The 23053-nt window shown below is 40.0% G+C and overlaps 2 protein-coding genes across 2 annotated transcripts in view; one reads left to right on the top strand and one right to left on the bottom strand.

Moving 5' to 3' along the window:
* Nucleotides 1-4108, bottom strand: part of COL10A1 (collagen type X alpha 1 chain) — a 76576-nt gene extending 72468 nt beyond the window's left edge. Inside the window, exon 1 of the mRNA XM_044288785.1 lies at nucleotides 3937-4108. The gene's annotated coding sequence lies outside the window, so the exon portion shown is untranslated. The remainder of the gene's footprint in view (nucleotides 1-3936) is intronic.
* Nucleotides 1-23053, top strand: part of NT5DC1 (5'-nucleotidase domain containing 1) — a 273566-nt gene that overhangs the window by 119930 nt on the left and 130583 nt on the right. The gene's annotated exons all lie outside the window — the stretch shown is intronic.

The raw sequence follows: 23053 nt of genomic DNA on the forward strand, positions 1-23053 counted from the left end.
TTAGTGAACACACTAATAGGCCAGGTTCACACATTGCATATTTGTTGTGGAATCTACTCTGAAATTCTGCAACAAAGCACAGTTCAATGTTAGTGAATGGGGCATTCACAAACCCCATTCATTTACAGCATGAAAAATCTGTAGTGGATTATAGACATGATGGGGATCATAGTCATAAATGTAGTTTGCTGAGGAAGTTGAGCACATTATATTCATTGTCATCCAATGACTAATATCCGCTGCTAAATCCAAAAGGTAATGTAACAGATTTTGCAGAGGTTGTTGTGAGTTTGGTGCGGTATTATAGACTGGTTCAACAGTATAATTTTAAGCTATGTGTGAATGTAACCTTACACTGAAGCAAAAATACCCATTCGTTGCTCATATGCGCTCTGGAAGCTAGCAGAAATATAAATTATTTTCATTTTCTCTGGTGCAAAGCCTCTTGGATATTTTTCCAGCACAGTCGCCTTTTTTAGCTAGGTATTAGAACTGAACTGTGCTACTGACTTGTCACAGGCAGAACACATACAGCCAAACTTCATGAGCATCCCACCAAAGTCCTCCCCACACTGCAGGTTCCCCAACCACTGTAAGAAAGCCATTGTGGAGTGGGATATTGTGGTTACTTGCAGTCTGCTCTGGAAAAAAGAGTGTGGGAGTTTATTACACTCCTCCACTTCTCTTGTTCACCTAAAATGACCCTGAACAAGCGAAACTGTTGAGCTCCAATACTGTACATAATAGAGGCAGTGATAATATAAAATCTACAAGGATTACTTTATGCTATTTACATGTTCTATTGGATTCAGTCCTTGACTCCTGGGGTAATTATTTAGAAACGGGGAGATTGTTCCTGTGTTTAAATTATTTGTCTACATTTTACAAGAAAAAAATGCTGGCCAGAGCATTTCACTGTATACTTTAGTTGTACTACTATACTTCAGTCAGAAACTAGTGATCTCCATAAACATTTTTCCTTACTGAAGACCAAGGACATTCACAATAAAGTTGAAGCGAATCTGTCAGCTGGATTAAGGACTATTATCTATAATACTTGAGTAGTATTGCAGATAAGGAGTCCAGATCGCTACTTTTCATTTTTATACTGCCTCCCTTTCCCCTACTTTGCACTAGCAACATCTGCGTAAATGTATTGTCTGGACTGCTGAGCCAAGTGCACATAATGCAGAGGACAACCTTAGCTCGAGCTTGGCAGTATGAACAGTGCATTTTAGTGGGACTTGGCCAGAGTCTGGTAACTCCTTATCTCATGCAGTGCTGTGCAGCTAATAGTCTGACCTATCCTCAGGATACTTGATTAATATCTGATCAGTGGTCTAACTCCTGACCCCCACGCTGATAAGCTGTTTGTAGAGGTCATGGTGCTTCGGTGAGCTCTGTGGCCTCCTCACAGCTTACCAAGCTCACACCACACATTGTATAGCGGCTGTGCTTGCTATTTCAGCTCAGGCCAATTCATTTGAATGGGACTCAGCTGGACCTAGGCCAGTCATGTCACATTGGTCATATGGCCTAAGTAGAGGATGTGTAAAAATGTAAAAAAAAAAAAAGCAATGGTACTCTATGATGTGAATGGATGCCATTGAATGGCATCAGTCTGAGGCATCCATTTAAAGTATATGTTTTTTGTATATGTTACATATGAGAAAAACGTGATGTGACCTTAAACACCCCCTTGTCAGATATCGATAATCTATCGTGAGGATAGGTCTTCAGTATCAAAATCGAAGAAAACCCCTTTAATCTAGTTTACAGAATCCCTTTAACCCCTTAACTGTTTTGCCCCAGTCCAGCTCCAGCAGTGGGAAAAGTAGCTAACTGGAGGGGGAGGGCTGCTTTAGATGCTGCTATTTCCTGAATGGTAGAAACATGCAACTAGTCTTGTTTGAAAACTGACATCCCAAGCTGGCAGACAATACCAGAATGACAGCAATATATTCAGTACAGGGGAAGATATCACTGATAGAAATCGGGATGCTGTGAATGCAGCAGAAAGTGCATTCCCGACTCAATTTCTAACACTGATTTCTCCTCTATTGCGCTGTTGACTTTAGCTGTCATTTTGGTCTTTATGAAAGAGTGGACTGTCAGCTTTCAAACAAGACCAGTTGCATGTTTCTAGCTGATAACATTCAGCAGGTAGTAGCATCTAAAGCAGCTCTCCCCCTCCAGTTAGATACTTTTCCCACTGCCCGAGCCGGACTCGGGCAAAACAGTTAGGTGGTTTAAGTTAACCTATTGAAATGTAGAAGATGCACCTAATATAGATCTTGTAGATCTGATTTTCTTTATATTCCTGGAAATAGAATACCCAAGTCTGTTTTATTTGGGTTATTCAGGAAGTTAGAAGGATGATATACTGCAGGTTACTATGTAAAATCGATCCGTTGACTATTTAGCTGTTTGTAGCCGTTATAATGGAAACTGGCAATCAAGTAAATACCCATGACGCTATTGCAAACCGTTTTAGACATCTTATGTTTCAGGCTATGGGTTTAAACAACACTTTGGTTGTGACTCACACAAATAAAGCTGGCTCATATACCGTAGTTTATTTTTACCCTTTAACCTTAATAACCATGCTGCACAAACAAGAAACAACCAAAAGCCATGCAGATGTGCAGGTCAATGCAGTTTTCAAATTGACTGTTAAATGTTAATTGATAATGACTCCACAGTTTTGCAGGTGCTATGCAGCCAACAATCAGCAATTAATTTTTAAACTTTTGGTCACATGATGGGACCATACCCGATAAATGCTGTGGATTTTCTGCACGCAGTTCCACTGCGGAGGAACAACAGCCAATGTGCCCTTAATGTGAACAGATCTCAGTATAAAAAAAAAAATGAATGAGGTCTTAGTATTCTGTTATTCTGGTATAAAAGCATAAACTACTGACTTTGATAGTCAAAGCAACTAGACAAATAAAATATCAGTTATTTAGTTAGAAGCATAAGAAGTTTAACTATATATACCTGTCTGATCATCACATGACAACAACTGAGCTGTATTCACTGAAAGTAGACAGTGCCCATTCCCTTTACATTACTGCAAGCAGACATCTTGAGAACTATGTAGAAAATATATTGGAGAATTGTATCACTTAATATACCATGAATAAGCTTTGCTAGCTGGAGCTGTATTTCTACTTTAAGCAACTTTTTTCAAATGTTGATTGCCTATGCAGTGGTGAGACGTATCGGACTTTATAACATCTCTGTGACTATTAGTACTGCTTTGTGGATGCGCATTTTCCAGCATTCTCAAGGAGCAAAACACTCTCTAAATTACAGTTTCCTACAGATATTTAGATCAGCAATTTAGTTTGCTAATAAAACCCAACTTACTTCACGTATATTACCTGCTTAATAGCAACACAGCTCAAACTTTATAACACAGCTGATTATATCCATAATTGGACAATACAGATGTGTCACTTGCTTCCTAACAGTAGATTCTTAGCATCCTTCTTATGTCTTCTTGCGCTAAGAGCTTTCATACACCCCATGCTAAAGCAATTTGTGCATTCCTCCACTGGCAACTTTAGTAAGTATGCAAGCTCATTTTTGCTGGATTATTTTACTTTCAGCCGAAATACTGAGCTTGCCAGATTCATTTCTCTAAATTTCTATTCTGCACATAAAGAGATGCCAAAGATATTTTCTGTAAATATAAATTACTTTCTAATGCAGTTTGGCTTTTGATGTCTGTTTTTGCTGTTACTTGATTGATGCAGAAAGGAACCTTTTAATCTTTTATTCATCTTGCCACCTCACACATATTTCAGCTGCTCTGCCTGTCTTCAAGTAAAAGAAAAATGTAAAGTATGCTGAATAAAATGTTGTCAGTATCCCTCTGCTTCTAAACGAGTTTACAGAATCCCCTACATCAAAGAGCACACATGGTCCTACCTGTTGCAGAATGAAGAGGGTTCTAATTGTCCAGTTCCTGTTAGCACTTGCTTACGCAGGTCAGCCCCAAATCCACTCTCATTGGGTCTGTCTATGTCTCAGATGTGAACATCACCACAGCCTGGCCACTCTGATCTGCAAGCTTTGCTTTGCTCAGGAATTTCGTTTTTCCTTAAACAATGTTTATATGATAGATTTTGAACTTTTTTTTTTTTTTTTTCAGTTTTTATACCGAGTTGAATTATATTCTGGCTACCAAATGGTGGTGTGTCTTCTGATTCGTTTCCAGAGGAAAATCATTTCTTTGTTTCCTAGCAGTAAGACACACTTTTTGAGAAGTGGAAGGGGAATTGGATTTTCATTCATCTGATCCCATGTGTTAAATTAAGGAAGGCTATGGCATTTATCTTGGCAGTCTTTTTGTACTGAGGTTGGATCAGTGTGGCTTGGAAAATACATTCCTAAATGTTTCTAATTAATAAATCAAAGTTATTTATATATCTTGCAAAAAATTGACAGGGAGGCTATTTTATCTTCTGATGTTTATTAGTCTGTTCCTTTTTGTTTTATTTCTTTGTTTTCATTTTTAATGTGTGTATCTTTATATTTAATGGTTAGTAGTGTGAAGTATAAACAATATATAGTATAAAAGGGCTTTTTAGTAGCTCAGCAGAGTGTCTAGGTTTGTGGAGGGCGTGTGTATGAAAGGAAACATATATACATATTTCAATAGACATTTTTAATTTTTACATTTCTAAATTTATGTCTGCTCCTTTACATACAGTATAAGATTACTTTGATTTGCAAAAAAATTGTAACTGCAGTAAAAACACTTGCTTTTGGTGCCGTGTACATGCAGTTTTAACAGGGCTGGGTGCCGCAAGACTGAATGAATGAGATTTGGTAGATACACAATGGTCCTCATTTACTAATGATGTCTAAAAGTAAGGCAGTGTAAACTTAATTGTGCCAAATACATCACAATGGCTGATAAATCTGGCACACCTATCGACTATCTAGTCTAAATTTACATCAACTGTTTGTTGCCTTAGTTTACTCAAAAATGCGCCAAAATTTAACCATGCCATCTTACCTGCGAAAGCACGCCCACTTTCCTTAACCCATGCCGCCTTGGTTGACAGATCACGGAAAGTGTCTAAAACACCTAATAAATGTGTTGCAAATCATGCATGCCAGTGTTTTTGGCACAAATTGCACCATAATTCTGCCTCACGTGCCTGAGCAATAGGTCTCTTCCTTATTAGTCCCTGTGAAGGTGCCCTACATTCCATTTTTTTTTTTATCTCCTGTGCTCAGGCTCTACCGGTTTACTGGATTTGATTCTCGGCTTGCCTGATCTAACTTCTCCCTAACTCCCATTTTGACCCTGCCTTACTAGATTGTAGAAACTCTGCTTGCCCTGACCTCATCCTGTCCACTGACTACACTCTCTAGTCTGTTCCCTTGGTGCTACGCAATGGTGTCTCTTGGCATTAGCTGTCACTGAATAGAGACTACTTCAAGAGGTATCATCCTTGTGGTTCCCCTGCAGTGGAGTCCACATCCTTATATAAGGTTTAAATGGTGAAGACCAGGGGGCCACTAAGATAACATCCTTAGAAGTAGCTCCAAGCCAAATCAGTTTATTGACACATTGGGTATCACAGGTGTTTACGATTAATTTTAGTGATCCAAAGAGCCCTGAGACTTTGTAGATACAAATTGCTATGCACTGTTTCCAGCAATAATCCAATGGGAGCTGTTCTAAACTGCTCAAGTATTCCCTGAATGAAGATATAAAGGGGTTGTGCAGTGCTACGATATTGATAACCTATCCTCAGGATCAGATCATTGGGTGTCTGACTCCCAGCACCCCCTGTCAATCAGCTGTTGGAAAGAGTAGTGGCACTTGTGCTAATGCTGCTTCCTTTTCAAATTACCTGTGCGCCATCTTCCTTTGCAGTATTGAGGAAGATGGATCAGCACTGCGGTTTGCACGTGGTGCACACTTCCAGAGAAGGCGTCCCACTAGTATATAGCGAAGTGCCAGTCCTCCTTCGCTTTAACTTACTTTGCAGTGACAGTGCAGTGTAATTACAACTACTGCTCATCCCTTGCACTTAAATGGGATGGACCAGTTGTAATTACACTGCGCAGCCTCTACACAACCCCTTGCGCACAACCCCTTTAATGGTGTTTAACCCACAAGGATTGGTCCTTGTGTTGGTAAAACCTGAATCTGAAGATTCACATCTCTGGACCTTTTTAACCACTTGCCATCTGGGCCATTTGCCCCCTTCCTGACCAGGCCTAATTTTGCAAAACTGGCATATCTCACTTTATGTGGTAATAGCTTTGGAACGCCTTTACTTATCCAAGTCATTCAGAGATTGTTTTCTCGTGACACATTGTACTTCATGATAGTCATAAATTTTAGTCAATATATTTCACTTTTATTTATGAAAAAATCCCAAATTTACCAAACATTTTTAAAAATTCGCAATTTTCTAAATTTCAATTTCTATGCTTTTAAAACAGAAAGTGATACCTCATAAAATATTTATTACTTAACATTCCCCATATGTCTACTTTATGTTGGCATCATTTTGGAAATGTAATTTTATTTTTTTAGGACGTTAGAAGGCTTAGAAGTTTAGAAGCAATTTTCACATTTTTAAGAAAATTGCCAAAACCCACTTTTTAAGGACCAGTTCAGGTCTGAAGTCACTTTGTGGGGCCTACATAGTGGATACCCCCATAAATACCCCATTGTAGAAACTACACCCCTCAAGTTACTTAAAACAGATTTTAAAACTTTGTTAACCCTTTAGGCGTTCCACAAGAATTAAAGGAAAATGGAGATCACATTTTTTAATTTCACTTTTTGGGCAGATTTTCCATTTTAATCCAATTTCTTCTTTAACACATTGATGGTTAACAGCCAAACAAAACTCAATATTTATTACCCAGATTCTGCGGTTTACAGAAACACCCCACATGTGGTCATAAACTGCTGTATGGGCACACGGCAGGGCGCAGAAGAAAAGGAACTCCACATGGTTTTTAGATGCCATGTCCCATTTGAAGCCCCCCTGATGCACCCTTACAGTAGAAACTCCCAAGAAGTGACCCCATTTTGGAAACTAGGGGATAAGGTGCCAGTTTTATTGGTACTATTTTTGGGTACATATGATTTTTTGATTATTTATTATAACACTTTATGGGGCAAGGTGACCAAAAAATTGGTTGTTTTAGCACAGTTTTTATTTATTTATTTTTACAGCGTTCACCTGAGGGGTTCAGTCAAGTGACATTTTTATAGAGCAGATTGTTACGGACGTGGCGATACCTAATATGTATACTTTTTCTTATTTATTAAAGTTTTACACAATAATAGCCTTTTTGAAACAAAAAAATTATGTTTTAATGTGTCCATGTTCTAAGAGCTATAGTTTTTTATTTTTTGAGAGATTTTCTTATGTAGGGGCTCATTTTTTGCGGGATGAGGTGACGGTTTTATTGGTACCATTTTGTGGGACATACGCCTTTTTGATCACTTGGTGTTGCACTTTTTGTGATGTAAGGTGACAAAAATTGCTTGTTTTGACACAGTTTTTATTTTTTTATTTTTACGGTGTTCACCCGAGGGTTCAGTTCATGTGATATTTTTATAGAGCTGGTTTTTACGGACGCAGCAATACCTAATATGTATACTTTTCTTTATTTATTTCACTTTAACACAATAATAGGATTTTTGAAACCAAAAAAATGATGTTTTAGTGTCTCCATGTTCTAAGAGCTTTAGTTTTTTTCTTTTTTGAGAGATTTTCTTATGTAGGGGCTCATTTTTTGCGGGATGAGGTGACGGTTTTATTGGTACCATTTTGTGGGACATACGCCTTTTTGATCACTTGGTGTTGCACTTTTTGTGATGTAAGGTGACAAAAATGGCTTTTTTTGACAATTATTTATTTTATTTTTTATGTTGTTTATTGGACTGGGTTGATTATGTGATATATTTATAGAGCCGACCGTCACGGACAGCAGAAATACCAAATATGTCTATTTTATTTTATTTTTTCTATTTTTAAATTATTTTTTTTATTCCTTACTTGGGGATTTTTTTATTTTTACATGTGAAAACTTTTTTTATTTTTTTTTTTTACATTTTATTTTTACTTTTTTTTATTTTACATCTTTGCGTCCCCCATAAGGTCATACAAGACCTCTGGGGGACATTTAACTTCACTTTTTTTTTTTTTTTTTTTTTTTTCACTGTTGATATCTCCTGTAACTGGGGCTGACAAAGTAGCCCCAGTTACAGGAGAAATGCACCCCCAGAGAGGCTGTACAGTGCAATACTGTGCTGTACAGCCTTCGTGCAGGGCTGATCGAGGTCTCTGAAAGACCTCACAGCTCCTGCACTCACCCGGCTCAGGCAGTCACATGTCCTAGAGATCATGCTGATTGGTCTCCAGTGAAAACAGCTGCTGGGGGAGTGTAAATGTTCCGATCTCCCTCTCCTGCCAGCACTAATGAGAGGGAGACAGTACAAGCCTTTCTGAGCGCTGTAACTGCAAATTACAGCGCTCACAACACATGCTGATTTGTCTCCAGTAAAAAACAGCTGCTGGGGAATCGCTGGTGGTGTGAATGTACCGATCTCTCTCTCCTGCCAGCGCTACAGAGAGGGAGACAGTACAAGCATTTCAGAGCGCTGTAACTGGAAATTACAGCGCTCACATGCCCCGGAGACCATGCTGATCGGTCTCCAGGGCTTACAGTTTTACATTACCATCGCGATGATTAGTTTAAATACCGATCTCCCTCCCTGACTGGCAGTAATAAGAGGGAGATGGCAAATGCATTTGTGATCGCTCTGACTGCTTGTCAGAGCGATCAAAAGCCCGGAGACCAGCAAAAAAGGTCTCAGGGTAAAGCTCCATGTTCTTGGCTGTCAGGAGGGAGCTCAGTCACAGAGTTTCTATGTACAGGGGCGGAGCACAGGGGGGAAAGCTGCAGGACGTTTTAAAACGTGCTTTCAGAAATAGAGATCCACCTCCTGGACGTTTATAGTCAATGGGCAGACGGGAGGTGGTTAAGTAGGTCCATTTAAAGTCTAGAGCCGATGCCAGCACGCAACAGTGCGGCAATAATGTTGTAACTGGCATTTAGGTCTATACTTTGACCGCTCCTGATGAAATGCGGTGTGTGCTGTCCATGTAGAAACGCGTTGAGCGTTTTTGCTATCTAAGCAAAGCTCGCTAGGCAGGGCATGTATTAGCATTCAGTGATATCATTTAACAGGTGTATACTGACTTGACTCTTCAGACTAGTGCTTCCTCCACCTATTGTCGATTACATATACATATAGGGTGTGGATACATGATATGAGCTAGCCTCTGACAGTAAGTCCCTGTCCCCAGTGGGTATGATCGATAGCCTTCGTTCGCAGGTATTCCAATGCTAGCAAACTTTAGGCTGTTTGTCAGGATGTCCTGTATGTAGATGGTAATTATCTCAAATCCCCCTCTACATTGAGGTCTCCTGTTTGCCTAATTTTTAATCCTTTTGATATATTCGTTCCCTCTATTATCATTAATTTGAATAAAACTTCAATATGTTTCTTTTCAACGTTCTATCAGGCTGTGATTCTACCATTTTAAAGTCTCTCTAAAATCAAGACCGCATGTCAATTTCAAGGCAGAAAATCAGCGGCATATCTGGAACGTGCACATACCCATAAATGTACAGTATGCAAATATTCTAAGGTATTATTGACTTCTCCATAAATGCATAAAGTGAAACAAATAATAGCTATCTGCACACCACGTAGAAAAATGTCTAGAGTCCATTTTGAGAACCTTACCATTATTAGTGTTGAAATCTTCTTCCCGATAACACCAGGGCATACTTAATTTATAAATTGTCCTCAATATCAGCTGACTTATAATTGTCCTCAATATCAAATGACCCTCTCTGATCTGCTGTTTGAAGAGAAAACAGCTCTTGTACGAGAACTGCCTTCTCTTCATTGTTTAGCTGCTCACCATCGCAAACGCAGCAGGTGTAATTACAACTCCTGCTGCCCCCTTTCACTTCAATGGGATGCCTCTGTCCTATTCACTTGATCCTTTGAAGTGAATGGGACCGCTTAGTAGTAATTACACCTGCTCACCTCTGCGATTCAGATGGCGAGCAGGTAAACAATGAAGACAAGGCAGTGCTCGTAAGAGTGCTGCTTTTTCTTCAGACAGCTGATCAGTGGGGGTGATGGTCATCAATATGAAAAAGTGGACAACCCTTTTAATGTGTATAGGGAGCTCCCGATTCCCGACAGATGATGAATATTTTCACCCAATTATTTTGTTCTCCTGTGTCCATTACACCACACACACAAACATCAATAAAATTTATACAGTTTCCTCTTTCCCTATCCCTTTTATACCCAATCTTTAGTGTAATATCCGCTGACCTATTCTTTAGCAATACTCCTTACACGCCACCGTCATAGTGATAGTGAATGCATTTCCATCAGTCAGAAAGGACATTTTTACCCATTTGCCCACTGCTTGTTGGTATAAAAAGTCGATTCCAATTAGTTGTAATCCAGGTTGTGTTCATACTAGGGATCGACCGATATAGATTTTTTTTAGAGCTGATACCGATAACGTGTGAACTTTCAGGCCGATAGCCGATAAGTTATTTTGTGCATTTTCATAAAAATAAATAAAAAAATTCTGTTACGGCGTTCACTACATAGGAGATTTAAAAAAATATATTTTTTATAGTTTGGACTTTTCGGACGTTGCAATATGTGATATGTTTATTTATTGTTTATATATTTTATATGTAAACTTGGGAAAGGGGGTGATTTATATTTAATATTTTGGTGTTTTTTTTTTACTTTTTATTTAATAACTATTTCCCCCCTTAGGGGCTAGAACCTGAGATCTTTTAATCCCTTGTCCTATTCACCCTAATAGAGCTCTATTCGGGTGAATAGGATCTCACACTGTCCCTGCTGCCCTGTGCATAGTGCACACAGCAGCAGGGAGCTTACCTATGGCAGCCAGGGCTTCAGTAGCATCCTGGCTGCCATGGTAACCAATCGGAGCCCCAGGATTACACTGATGGGGCTCCGATCAGAAGATGCCACTGCCACCAATGAAGGGGAGGACCCTGTGGCCACTGCCACCAATTACTTTAATACTGTGGGGTTGGGGGAGCGCACTGGGCCACCAATGATTTTGATACTGGGGGTGTGGGACAGGGCGCACTGCGCCACCAATGATTTTAATACTGGGGATATTAATAGTGCGCCACCAATAATAATTAACATTTAATTCAGGAGGCGGGTGTGTTGGTCCAGAATCACATAGCCAGCACCCTGCCTCTGACAGGGAGCTGTGATCAGCGGCAGCAGTTAACCCCGCAGGTTCCTGTCATATAGGCTGGGCACCGCCTCCTGTATTTGTATTAGACGTTAATTATCATTATCCTCCTCTCGTTTCTCCTCATTGGCAGAGTGGCACGGGGGGAGGGAGAGAGTGACTCCTTCTCCCCTGTGCTGCTGAGGGAACATGAGTGCACTGACAGCGCGCTCGTGTCCTTTCTAGGACCAAGAAAGGAAGTATAGAAAAACTGATGTAATAGATGATAGCTTTCATCATCAATTGCTTCAGTTTTTTTTCTCTCATGTCATGCATTGCACAAGTAAAACAAATGTAATGCATGACAAATTAAGTAACAAAGCTTTAACCGTGCCTGCTATGTCCTAGAATATTCCTGCCATGTACTGAAATAGATAAACCTACAGCGAAACAAAAGAGTCTAGAATGGCAATGTATACAAAGATAAAAATAAACTTTATTGAATACATAAATATAAGAACGTAGAGGTGACAAAACACACACAAAATGTGTGATACCTCCCAGCAGACAGGGTATACAAAAGCTAAAATAGTACAAGGTGAGCACATAAGAAAAGAGCCTGCAAAAGACTAAATATCACTTAGCTTGTAAAGTGCTGAGTGCAATACCCATGCAACCAATGAAGCAGGAATCAAACCTAGATCTATAATGGTACCCACACAAAGTATATGCATACCAATAGGCATGAAGTAGATGCATGTATAAAGGAACTGCAGGTGGCCATCTATTAAACAATAGTAAAGTGCTAAGTGCAGCAGTGTATAGCCTACAGAGGATAGAGACTAGTCAAAGTTTTATAATGGCACTCACATTAAATGACACATATGCACTTACTATGATTGTAGCTTACCCATAATGATGCTGTTACCACTGGGAGGATCACACTCCCCGATGCGTGTTTCGGCGGAAACACCTTCTTCTGGGGGCGCCTTGCTCACCTTGGAGAAAGACCTTTACGGTCGAAACGTCGCATTTTTTTTTGCTGGTGAAATAAATTCCACTGAATTGAAGACAGGAGAGTGCTGCGGTTTCTTCTATATAACGCATCCAAGGGGGAACTTCTGACTGTCTCCCAACACGGCTGGCACCACCACAAGATAAGACTTTAATTTTTCGTTGTGCTGCTATACGCATTTTTTCCTATGATTTGCTCACCTTGTACTAATTAGCTTTTGTATACCCTGTCTGCTGGGAGGTATCACACATTTAATGTGTGTTTTGTCACCTCTACGTTCTTATATTTATTTATTCAATAAAGTTTATTTTTATTTTTGTATACATTGCCATTCTAGACTCTTTTGTTTCGCTGTAGGTTTATCTGTTATGGGCGAGTCTGCATTTTTTTTTTCAGGGGATCATTATAGGCTACCCTATATTGGGTCTATGTATTTTTTGTAGCAATATTGTAACCTTGATAACCTGTACATGTACTGAAATAGCAAAGTATTTGTAAAAACTGGGAGTATAATGAGAGCACAGAAAATGTTTGGAGAGAATGATTGTTGGTTTGCCTACGGTGATATACTCAAAGTGATGTGTTGCATTTATAACCTGCTTAACATGCCTACTTCCATTCATTAAATATATGGTAAAATAGCCAGGCTATGAAAGAATATACATTGTTCAGATACAATTTTTGTGTATTTTTCATAAGACATTTTAGTGTATGTCAGTTTAGACTGTGTTTTCCAACGTTTGTTACAGTTCAAATACCATGTGATATTTCATAAGACTGTGTTTTACTGTGCCAGTCCATGATTCCGTTCAGTTGATGGATTAAAGGTGGAAACAAATTCTAAATCAGCTGAGACATGAATGTCTAAAACTTCACTAATAAAAGTTTCAACATCTGTTGGAAATCACACGTGTGTCTTTCTGTTTTTCATCTGGAGAAAGAACCTTTCAGGCTTCAATTTCCTTGGTCATTCCTGCAGCACCAATACAGTTATAGTGCCCCGTGCTGTCATCAGTACCGGTTCTGAAAGGAAATCACTAGTCTGCGCCCAGAATAACAAGCATAAGTCTCAATCCCTAAGCCCATGGGCCATCCACATATGACTATTTGATAAGACACAGGTCAGCCATTTAGCCTCATGGGAAGATCACTTGAGTGTTCTAGTCTCCTTGCAATCTGATTCTGTTGTTGTAAAATATCTTATTACATTGCCTACTGGATATTGTTGGCCATCCTCTTGACCATGGTTTCCATCCAGATCAGTTATCTGTATTCCATTCTTGTTTTCATGAAATATTTTTCTTGCTATACTCAGGTAGTCAGATAGAAAATGAATATAGTGTCAGTAAACATATGGTACCTGCCATTCCATTCATACAGGGGCATGGAACCCCTATTCTAGTGGTCTGGGACCTCCATCAATCATAAATCCTAGACTGTAAATAGGGGACACGTTGTTTACTTCACACATCAGTTTTACATATTAAAAAGAACTCAATGCTTTGCAATTTACACTTATTGCTTCATCAGGAACTGGTCTGATGGCCTTGTTTTGTGGAATGAAAGTCACTGATTATTTATTGCACTTTCAGTAAATGGATATTTGTGGGATTTACATTTTGATTGCCTATCCTCAGGATAGATCATCAATATCAGATCGACAGGGTCCGACTCCAGGGTCCCCTGCCGATCAGCTGTTCGAAGAGGTCACAGCGCTGAGGATAGGCCATTGATATCAAATTCTTGGATAACTCCTTCAAATTTCTGGTTATTAGGGTTTAAACCTTTCTATATCTCTATCGATTTATTATCCATCTTTTATCTGTCCATCCAGCTCATATCTATCTGTCTATCAATCTATCCACTTGTCTGGCTACAGATGTAGCCGAGATAAACTTGATGGTTAATGTATAAACAATGGCAAGAAAATGTAAATAGATTTTTTTCAATGAATTTGGTCACAAGATAACACGACTACATCTATATCTCATGTCTATGCACTGAATAACTACAGTAGTAAATTTCGATATGAAACCCCATATTTAAACTGACTTGACGTTAAAAGGCCTGCAATATGTTAACGTCTATGTCTGATTACCAGAAATCACTTTTTATGGAGAAGCATACAGTACATTAAATGTCTGGCTAGTCAGAACAAATCCATGCCAACATTTCTTAAGTTTATTTTTCAAAAAAATCGTGTGAGAACGCCTTTGCCAGGAATGCTTTGTGGTTAAAGTGTCTAATATCATGTCTACAAATGTATCCAGAATAAACTTTTACATTCTATTAGTTGGTGTGAATCTTCATTTGGAAATACATGAAACACTGCATCGTTACAGGCTAATGGTAACGGTATGTACAGTGTGAGACCAGCTGAATCAGCACAAGGTGTTAGATGTACTTCCTTAGGGCTTTTTCCTATCCAAGTGGCCAACTGACTTAATGGACATATACGGTACAGAGACTCTTTCAAGCTGCCTATATATCAAATTCAACCCGCATCCATCACACTGTTCTGTTTTATCTCTCTAAAGACATAAATTGGCATATTTACGTTGTACCTGTCAGGAACTGAACGCCTGGCACTACTGCATGGGAATCATTCTTTGCACACAGCTTTGGATATTGCTACTTTAGAAGCCAATAATAATACTATGTGGCTCGCAACAACAGTACTTTTGTGGTTTATATTGTTGTATAAGCAATGTTACCTGGGCAAAAGTAACAGCTGTATTACCTCTCTTCTAGCAGTGCCAGACCATATTGTGGGCATGAATTGCTATGACAGCATTGTTGCTTTGGCAGAAATTACTGTTAGGTGACATAACTGCTCAATTAACATGTTGCCTTGTAATATGTTGCTAAACGGGTATATAAAAATACAGTCCTTGACGAAAAAAAAGGAACCAAGAATTACAGATTGATTCAGTCGATTTGCCGAACTTCAACAAGAAATTCGACTTTATGAATTAATTCACAAATCGCTAGAGGTCAGGTATACCCGTACGTCACGGTGGCTGAGGATATGTATGGAACGGGTTTATGCATTGAGCCCGCTCCATACGCAGAGGGTGTTGGCTGTATCATACAGCAGACACCCGGCTGCAATGACGGGGAATGGCAATTAGGGTGAATAGGACAAGGGATCAAAAGATCCCAGGTTCTAGCCCCCTAAGGGGGTTAGAAGTTGTTACTGTAAAAGTAAAAAAATAAAAATGAAAGTTTATATCACCACCGTTTGCCAATTTTATATTTAAAAATATTTAAACTTAAAAAAATAATAGGTATTGCCTTATTAGAAAATATGAACTTTTCATGTGCGCTGATCGCCATAGTGGAAAATTTATCAGCCGCCTTTTTTGTTAATCGACCCTCCCCCCTCCCCCCCCCCCCCCTCCAAAAAATAAAAAAAAAATTGAATAATACAATTGACAGGGATTGTGTCACCAGTTCAATAGGATGCAGACAGCGATATATTAGACTGCCCTTTAATACTGAGGCACAGTAATTCTATATATAAACTAAAAGATTAACGGGTATTGTGTCAGCTTTTCAACAGGATGCATGTGACGATATATTAGACCACCCTTTAATACTGCGGCACAGTAATTTTATATCTAAACTAAGAGTGACGCCCATTTGGGCACCTTACTGGCTCATTTGCATACCAAATAAACTGGATTTTCAGAAGATAGAAAACACTAATTGCTGAAACAAAAACACATCTGGAAATAAGGTACTAAGTGCTATTAGGCTAAGGCTTTAATTCAATAGCGATTATCCTGGTGACAGATTTCCTTTAACTGCAAATGTGTCAGCAGTTCAACAAGATGCTGACGGCAATATATTAGACAGCCCTTTAATATTGTGCCACAGTAATTCTATATATAAACAAATAGATTAACGCGGATTGTGTAAGCAGTTGAGCAAGATGCATGGGGCGATATATTAGGTTCTGTATGGTATCCTGCGGCACATTTGTCCACAAATGTTGCAACTGGGTCTGTAGAACCTACACGCTCGTAGGTTGCCGAAGCTGGCGTCCCAACTGGTCCGATAAATGCTTGATTGGTGATGAATATAATGACCAGGCAGTTGCAGTTTGGGGGAGAAATTCCTGGGAAACTTTTGCAGTGTGTGAGCGATCATTATCCTTCTGAAAAATGGCAGTACTATGAGTGGCTACAAGTGCGACCAAGCTCTTGCCTCCCCTCCTGGTGCCATGCACTGTTGTCTTTCCATCCACCTGGGTCAGTAGCCTTTGAAAGAAGACTGCTCTGGAAGACCAGATCTCTGTACCGGGGTGAAAGGGTGAAGACCAGGAGTCCACATTGACAATTCCCATAGGAATAGCCCCAAGCTAAATCTGTTTGGTATGCACAGTGGATCCACATGTACTTCTTTACATAAATCGTTAAGACATTAAAAGGAACCTGTCACCAAAAAAATCACTTATTAAGCTGTTCAGAGTACCTTATAGTGCTGCATAGTAGTGTCCTATTGCACTTTCTCTTGGTTTTCCCGCATTTAGCCTCATTGAGAAATCGATGTTTTATTCAGCTGCTGCCCCGTGCTTCAAGTCAGGTTTGAAGTCAAGGGGGCAGCGGCATAGGCGACTCCAATCCTGCTCTCCCCGCCTCCCGCCGCCTTTATTGACACGCCGGATCTCAGTGCCGGGACCACGCTCTCAGCCCGCATGCGCAGTAAAGGGCTGCTGTAGCGCGATCCCGGCTCGTACACTCAGCCGGCTTCAGTCTCGCTACTGCGCATGCGCCCGCCAGCCTTACATACTCGCGCCCGGCATCTTCTCTAACTGCGCATACAGAGCGTGATCTCTGGCCGGCTGAGTGTACGAGCCGGAGCCGGGATCACGCTACAGCAGCCCTTTACTGCGCATGCGAGCTGAGAGCGCGGTCCCGGCACTGAGATCCAGCGTGTCAATAAAGGCGGCGGGAGGCGGGGAGAGCAGGATTGGAGATGCCTAGGCCGCTGCCCCCTTGACTTCAAGCCTGACTTGAAGCACGGGGCAGCAGCTGAATAAAACATTGATTTCTCAATAAGGCTAAATGCGCAAAAACGAAGAAAAAGTGCAATAGGACACTACTATGCAGCACGATAAGGTACTCTGAACAGCTTAATAAGCAATTTTTTTGGTGACAGGTTCCCTTTAATACCAGTGAATTTTGGAACGCTCATCTTCTATACAATAGTTATTTTAATTTCAGATTTTGTGTAAAAAAATGATTGACTGTTTGATTAACTGAAGGATTGAAACGCAACTTGACTTGTTAAGTTACACTATTTTGTCTAGGGAGGTGCAATTCTAGACTGTAAATGTTACCAACAGAAATGAATGTTCAAAATATACTGTGTATGTATGAAATGTGCTGTGTTATGCCATCTAAAACAGGATTTCTGTAGCTTTTTTTTAATTTAGATTTGTATCAGGATTTTTATCACCATAATTCCTGAATTGTACAAGCGGAAAAATGTAGAGCCTAATTTAAAAAGCAAATTAGTTCCTTTATAGTTTATAATTCAAAGTTATTTTTTTCCTTCTTTTTTTTTGTAAGACATAGCCACATTGTCCCTAAGTGGCACCTCACTGCTGGGTCACATAGGCCAGTCATTGGCAACAGTTGCTCATGGGTGGGGGGGAGGCTGGAAATTATTTGATGACAGCTTGTGAGCCACAGAGTGGCAGGAAGCAGGTAAGCTTAGCTTTGCAACGGGGCCATTCACATGGGTCAGAGAGGAAAGTTAGTGATAAGTATTTTGGATAATGCACTTTATGTGAAACTGCATTTTATCTATTGAATCAGATTATGGAGTAAGATGTCTGTACTTTGGATATCATATTATAGAGATAATATACAGTAATCACCAAAAAATAAAAAACTGACTTACGTATATATGAAAATCCAAAAGACTTTATTATAAATATATATGAACAATACATACATGCATAATAAAAGAAGGCAGGACACACAGATGAGGAGCAGGACCCAAGGAGAGGCCGGGAGATCAGTGCAATGCGAGTAAACCTGGCCAGGTTTACTGGCGAAACGGCGTTGGGTCAGGAGTCGGCCAAGAGATCTTTGCACCACTCAGGGTATGTTTAATCTTTTCCATGTACTCTAACCTCAATCTCTACAATTGCCTCCTTTGCACTTTGTTTGGGGCGTTGCTGTCATGAGGTTTTGAGGTATGCTTTTTTAGCTAGCATTCTTTTTTCCCTGTTGTTATTTTCGTGCACTGATCTCCCGGCCTCTATTTGGGTCCTGCTCCTCATCTGTGTGTCCTGCCTTGTGCTGCCTTCTTTTATTAAGCAATGTATGTATTGTTCATATATATTTATAATAAAGTCTTTGGGATTTTCATATATACGTAAGTCAGTTTCATTTTTTGGTGATTATTATGACTCCTTGCGGGTCTGTTTTTTCGATTTATTTGATACTTATTCTGTCCGGTTAATATTGGTTGACCAAGATAATATACAGTATAGATGTCAGGGGAAAGAAGGTTTGGGCTTATTGGATTTCAAAATGCTCATTCCTTTTATTGTCATGGAAGAAGAGCCACCACCAAGGGTATTTTGGCAGCCTTTTATTTCCTTCTCCCTATTGAGGAGACATATATGCTTGGCCAAACATGCTTGTCTACATGGGAAGGGGTGCAAATCAGAAAGAATAGCTTCAGCCGTTAAAGCATTTGACCGACAGCTATGGGCCCATGCACATGGGTCTGCATCCTATCCAAATATATCAGATATGGGGCTGCAAAAGATGCAGACAGCACACCATGTGTGGTCCATATCCGTATGTCCGATCTGTGGCACTGCAAAAGAGATAGAACATGTCATATTCTTGTCAATTTTGTAGACCTGAATAGACATTTCTAATATAGGGAGGGATATATGGAACCGCAAAATGCGGAACGGACACGGCTGGTGTCTGTGTTTTGCGAACCCACAATTTGTGGATTGCAAAACACCCTAAGCCTGTGGATTAATATGTATTAGAGGTGCCAGCCTCCGATTTAAAAAATGCAATAACAATACACTATGTCAATACATAGTTCCAGATGCAGTGTAAAACTAAATAATGTAAAACCACTTTAGGAAATACTGTGGAATTCACAGCCAAACTTTCTTTAGCCAGTTACTACCTTTCCGGGGGCAAACTATTAAGCATGTCAAATCTACTTTATCTAGATGAGACAAATTATTATTATTATCAGAACTATGTATAGTAGAGGTTAACAGGACAAAAGCTGTTTCTAATTTAGTTTTGCTCGCAGAGAAGATTCTGTTTGTGGTTATTATAGTTGTCAGATAGTATCAGTACAACCTGCAAGTTATTCAAGATAAAATGAACTATCATTTAAAGGGAACCTGTAACTGCACCTTGTTGCCGTCACAGAGGCTATGTATAGTTTATAAATTAGGCTCTTGGCTTAAAAATATAATTTCTTACAAAAGATTGATGATACTATTATTGGTGGATCTTTAAAAAATTTACAGTAATGGAAGAAATTAATATACTGTACAGCAATCATTATTGAACTGTGATTATATGTATTCATATAGTAAGAAGAAACAGTATACTGTGGATTATCATATGGAAATTGTGTGTGTTGAAATACTATAAAAATGTGAGTTCTACATTCTTTACTGGGTTGAGGATAATAATTGAATGTTCCAGGCGCTAGATATGAAAAATGTTCAACAACCTTAATGCCAAAAGGCAAAACAGTTTAAAGTCGAGATTTGCTAGTCGATGTCAAGAAGTTCCTAAAGAAATAGGATATGTTGGAACAGAGTTCAAAGTCTTGTAGATTATTTTCATACAGTTTATATTTGACATACACCCTTCCACTCTTCAAAAACATCCTAGACCCTGAAAGGAATCTTGTAAATGTTTCTTATTACCTAAAGACGCAATATAAAATATCATTTAAATAAGTATCACAGTTTAACAAAAACAACCATGTTTGGAAGCATTTTTAAAACAACTAACTGGCCAGTAGTTTGCAGATCATATATTCATTGGTGAGTATTACTTTCCAATCTGTTTCAAAATCAGGTCCAGACGTGTAGAGCATATGGTTATTTAAGTTAAAGCCTGACTTTCATTTATTTAGAATGTCTAACTGCCTTATATAAAAAGTAAGGATTTCAGTATCGATTCTCTCTTGCTGCCAAATCTAAAATATTAAGGCCAGGTTCACACTTTGTTTAGCCCTTTTATGCACTTTTCATCAAGGCTATACACTATATGTACAAAAGTATTGGGGCACCCACACATTAGACCTACAGGAACTTTAATGACATCTCAGCCTAAATCCATAAGCATTAATATGGATTTTGGTCGGGGAGACCAAAATCCATATTAATTTACTGCTAAAACATCTTTCACTCTTCTGATGTTGGACAAGAGGGTCTGGCTCACAATTTCCATTCTAGTTCATTCCAAAGGTGTTTCATGGGGTTGAGGTCAGGGCTGTGTCGACCAATTAAAGGGGGAAAAAACGATTTGATACATATGCAAATTAACCTAAGATGAGTCCTGTCCCTGAGATGAGTCAGGGACAAGATTAATCTCAGGTTAATTTGCATATGTATCGAATCAGGTTTTTTACACAATAAAAGCGCACAGAGCTATGGGGACTGGGTATTGCGGATGTGCTAGCGGCCATCTAGCAACCCATGTCCTCAGCTCTATACACAAAATCGCGGTGACAAGTTCCATTTAATTTACCCAACCCTGCCTTTACGGACATTGCTTCGTGCACTGGGGCACAGTCATGTTGGAACATTCCCCACACTGTTGCTACAAAGTTGGAATCATACATTTGTCCAAAATATCCTGGTATGTTGCAGCAGTAATGTTTCCCCTCTCTGAAGGAATGGAAACTAAGGGGCCTAGGCCAAACCCTGACAAACAATCCCATAGCATTATTCCACTTTTACCAAACTTTACAGTTGGCACTACGCAGTCAGGTAACGTCCTCCTGACATTTGTTAATTCCAGGACTTGTCCACTAGACTACCAGATAGAAAAGCATGATTTGTCAGTCCTGTGGTGGTGTGCTTTATACCACTCCATCCGACAATTGCCATGATATGGTGCTTGGTAATGTAAGGCTTGCATGCAGCTGCTCGGTTATGGAAACCCATGCCATGAAGCTCTCGGTGCACAGTTTTTGTGCTTATGTTAATTGAAGATAATGTTTGGAGTTCTGCGGCTCAGCAAGGTGTTGGTGACTATTATGCACGACGGGGGACAATTTTATTCACCGATCTTGATTTCAACTGCACAGCTGGAGAATTAGCCTAATCTATGCCTTATCATAGATTTGGCATGTCTTTCAGCTGGCTGACCGAAATCTATGGCAGGCTCATAGCTGTCGTAGATTTGTCATCACTCACTCCAGAAAATTGGCGTGAATGAAGATAAATGTGCCAGGCCCGCTGGCCCCACCCCTCCCCACTCTTACCATGCTCTCTTTTAAGAAAGGGGCAAGTGTAGTGTAGAAACACCACTTGCAACAAAATGTTTTCGTAGTGACGTTTAAAAGTCACAAAGACAGCATTTGCAATTTTTTGAAGTCAGAAAACTGGCATGGGGTGAATAATAAATTCCCCTGTATGTGCATCAGTACTCAGCGACTCTGCTTTGTAACTTTATATGGTTTTTCATTAACTGATTTGTTGCAGTGGTGGCATGCTGTTACAGTACCATACTTAAATTCAGTAAGCTGTTTACAATGATTCTTTCACAAATGTTTGCAGACTGCATGGCTCTGTGCCTGATTTTATATACATACTAGCAGAAGGACCCGGTTTCGCAGGGGTATATTTCATTTATTTCATGTAATGTTTGTGTATGTCATTAAAAGATATCGAAAGTAACTGCCTTAACCGTGACCTCTACAGCACCCCGTCCCTTAACACTGACCTCCATAGCGGACCGCCCCCTTAATGGTGACCTCCACAATTCTCTGTCCCCTTAACAGAGACCTCCACAGTGGACACCTCCTTATTACTGACCTCCACAGCAGCCCGCCTCCTTAACAGTGACATCCACAGCGGCCGCCCCTTCATTAGTGACCTCCACAGTAGCCAACCCCCTTACAGTGATTTTCACAACACCCTGTCCCCTTAACAGCGGCCTCTACAGCAATCTTCCCCTTAACACCGACCTCCATAGCGGACCATCCCCTTAACTGTGACCTCCACGGCAGCCTGTCCCTAGGGTGGCCAGAGGTCCAATTTTAGGCCGGACAGTTCGGCTTTCAGACTCCCTGTCCTTCGTCCGGCGCAGGGCCTGGAAGGATACAGCGCTGTGCTGTCTGAGCATGAGCAGCAGGGAGAAAGTCACCCTCCCTCGATCCCCTGCAGCTGACAGAAGTTGATTTTTACCTTCATTTTTTCAATCCCTGTCATCTGCGGAGTGGAAGGGGGAGTGGCTTAATGGGACCTGGGGGCGGGGGTTTTAAGTCCATATTTTGAGAGTGGCCTGAATGGCCACCCTACCTGCCCCCTGAACTTTCACCTCCACAGCACTCCACTCCTCTAACAGTGTCATCCACAGCTCCCTGCCCCTTTAAAGCTGACCTACAGCAGTGAAGAAAAATGGCTGGGTTGTTATGAAAACTTGGTGTAAAACTGTGTGTATGTGGAGACTAAGGACCTGCGAAGCTTCTATTAGCTGATAAGGGTCAT

Source organism: Bufo gargarizans, chromosome 4, assembly GCF_014858855.1.
Source record: "Bufo gargarizans isolate SCDJY-AF-19 chromosome 4, ASM1485885v1, whole genome shotgun sequence".
In the NCBI taxonomy this organism is placed as follows: domain Eukaryota; kingdom Metazoa; phylum Chordata; class Amphibia; order Anura; family Bufonidae; genus Bufo; species Bufo gargarizans.